Source organism: Gossypium hirsutum, chromosome A04 (genome assembly GCF_007990345.1).
Source record: "Gossypium hirsutum isolate 1008001.06 chromosome A04, Gossypium_hirsutum_v2.1, whole genome shotgun sequence".
Taxonomy (NCBI): domain Eukaryota; kingdom Viridiplantae; phylum Streptophyta; class Magnoliopsida; order Malvales; family Malvaceae; genus Gossypium; species Gossypium hirsutum.
The window spans coordinates 70,272,197-70,275,320 of record NC_053427.1 but is presented as its reverse complement, the minus strand read 5'-3'; the positions used below and the strand labels follow the sequence as shown (position 1 = coordinate 70,275,320).

Sequence of the window (3,124 nt, the reverse complement as noted above, 5' to 3'; positions counted from 1 at the left end):
AATTTTAATTAAACTAATCCATACTTTTGTGGCATTGCATAATAGTAGCATGAATAACTAAAAATTTTTTTGCAAAGAATATTGTATGGATGAACAAAAATTTCAACACAAAAGGCATAAGAAATCATGAATATTTACATAAACTAGTCAAATGGAGTAGAGAAATCACGTAATGAGTAAGAATTTTAACATGAGAAAGATAATAACTATTCTAGATATAACATCTGTATGATAAAAATAAGAAAGGAACATGAAAAAATTCATATTATTATGATAAATAGCCCTAGAAATCAGTAAGAATAAACGAGAAATGAGTGAACAAATGCTAAAAAGAGGAGAATGGACGTCAAAAATGGAGTTGGAGGCAGCACACAATCGTGCCAAGGATGGTGTGTGGACTTGCAGCGGCTAGGGTCAGGGTTTTTGGGTGAAGAAGACAATGAATAGTGCAGCCTATTTATAGATTTTGGGGCACAGAGCCAGGTAACACGCCCGTGTTCCCCAATTTTAGCCCGTATGATTCCAGAATTTTGAATTTAGGAGCATCTGACATTTAGTACACGCCCGTGTTCCTTGGGCGTGTGGGTGCAAACGGTCGTGTCGCACGGCTATGTTTGGCGTTGTTCGCTTCTCCCACGCCCGTGTATGTAGACCTACCCTCGTGTCAATCAAACAGGTTCGACCACGGGTGCTAGACACGGGCGTGTCGCACGCCCATGCTATTTTAACAGGTTCATCCACGGTTCTTCCACATGGGCATGTCGCATGCCCGTGTTGTTTTGGCAGGTTCGACCACAACCATGTCACACGGCCGTGGCGTTTTATAGTAGCCCGTGTTTGGGAAAATCGTTGCCCTGTTTTCACATGTCCCTAAGCACGCCCGTGTGCTTGGCCGTGTCTCTGTGGAAGACCTGTATTCAAGAGCTCCGTTAGTAAGTTAGGTGTTGTAGACTAAATTTTAAAGAAGTTAATACAGTTAGTGCTCGGGTTGCCTCCCGAGAAGCGCTTATTTATAGTCTAAGCTCAACTTACCTCTCCGTTGAATGGTCATGGTGGTTCGAAGAGTTTATACTCCTCATTCTTGCTATCAATCTTATCAAACTAAGGTTTTAAACGGGTGTTGTTTACCTTAAAAGTGTCGAACTTGGGGTGACTTACCTCAACTGTACCGAATGGAAAAATACTAAGTACCGTAAATGGGATTTCTTCATTCGGTCTGACAATGACAATGTGAGGATCTGCGACATCTAGTAAAACCTTATCTCCAACCTTAAGTTGATTTGGAAAGGTATCGAGCTTGTTCTGGTGTAGTTTTGGTTTATCGTGTGTTTTCGGTTTATGTGTTTGCCATTCATCTAGCTCCTCTATTTGCAGCCTTCATTCTTCATGAGTAGGTCCTCTACTATTGCTTGAGAATGACTCATGTGTTTCCTTCAGACTCATTTCCTGCCAAGTAGGTTGTACCATATTGTTATTTTTAGTAGAATGGTTTAAACGATCACCTTCAATTTCTGATGTGTTGCCAGAATTGTGAGCTTGAAGGGTGTTTGTTTTGTCTCCCACACGAAGTGTGAGTTCACCTGTGCCAACATCAATGATCGTTTTAGCAGTTGCTAAAAAAGGCCTTCCTAGAATTAAAGGAGTGTTGCTATCCTCTTCTATGTCTAGAACAACGAAGTCCACGGGAAATATAAATTTATCGATTTTAACTAGCACATCTTCAATAATACCCCTAGGAAATATTATAGTTTTATCTTCTAATTGAATGCTCATCCTAGCTTGTTTGGGTTTCTCGAGACCTAATTGTTTGAACATTTTGTAGGGCATGACGTTAATACTAGCCCCTAAATCAGCTAATGCATTATTAACTTCTAAACTACCAATTAAGCAAGGAATTGTAAAACCCCTGGATCTTTTAATTTGTTCGATAGCTTATTTTGCAGAATAGCTGAGCACACTGCGTTTAGCTCCACATGCGATGCCTCATCCAACTTCCACTTATTTACTAAAAGCTCCTTTTAAAATTTCATTGTGTTTGGCATCTGTGATAGAGCTTCAATAAACGGCAAGTTAATGTGTAATTTTTTTAAGAGTTTAAGGAATTTACAAAATTGTTCATCTGAGCGGTCTTTCCTTGTCGCGTTGGGGTATGGAACACGAGGTTTATATTCGACATTCACTGATTTATTTTTATTATGACCTACCTCACCTTGACCTTTGCTTACCACAGTTTCTTGCCTCGGTTCTGGTTCAGGCTCAACGACTCCTTCGTCATCTTGAATATTAATTGCATTGAGCTATTTTCTTGGGTTGGGTTCCGTATTACTTGGCAAGATACCTTGTGGTCGTTCGGAGATTAGTTTAGAAAGCTGGCCTATCTGAGTTTCGAGCCCTTGGATTAACACTTGTTGATTTTTAAGTTCTATTTCGGTGTTCTGAAAACGGGTTTCTGACATGATATAAACTTTGAGAGCATCTCTTCAAGGTTCGGCTTCTTTTCCTGTTGGTAGGGTGGTTTTTGGTAGCCTAGAGGTGGTCTTTAGTTTCCTTGGCCTCCCCATGAGAAATTTGGGTGGTTCCTGCAACCTGCATTGTAAGTGTTACTATATGGATTGTTTTAAGATCGAGAATTATTACCCATGTAATTTAACTGCTCGTTATCCATGTTGTGGCCATAAAGTTGGTATTTCGAATAGCTTGTTCCACCTCCACTTGCTTCGCACTGCATTACTGGGTGAACCTGTGAAGAACTAAGAAAACCATCAATTTTCTTATTTAAGAGTTCTACCTGATTAGAGAGCATGGTGACCGAATCGACATTATAAACACTGGCTGTTTTTGTTGGTTTTGTCCTCATGACTTGCCACTGATAGTTATTCAGTGACATCTCCTCTATAAACTCATGGGCATCTTTAGGTGTTTTATTATTGATGGTTCCGCCAGCAGCTGCGTCAAACATTTGTCGAGTTGAATGATTCAGGCCATTATGGAACGTTTGAACCTGAAGCCAAAGCGGTAACCCATGGTGAGGACACCTTCTCCGTAATTCCTTGTATCTCTCCCATGCATCGTAAAGAGTTTCTAAGTCCATCTGCACAAACGAAGAGATATCATTACGTAATTT

The 3,124-nt window shown here is 40.1% G+C and overlaps 1 non-coding gene across 1 annotated transcript; it reads left to right on the top strand.

Annotated features, from left to right (window-relative positions):
• The first annotated feature begins 3,017 nt into the window (after positions 1-3,017).
• LOC121228597 (small nucleolar RNA R71) lies at positions 3,018-3,124 on the top strand. Its single transcript, XR_005926173.1, has one exon. It is a non-coding gene; the product is annotated as a small nucleolar RNA R71 (small nucleolar RNA).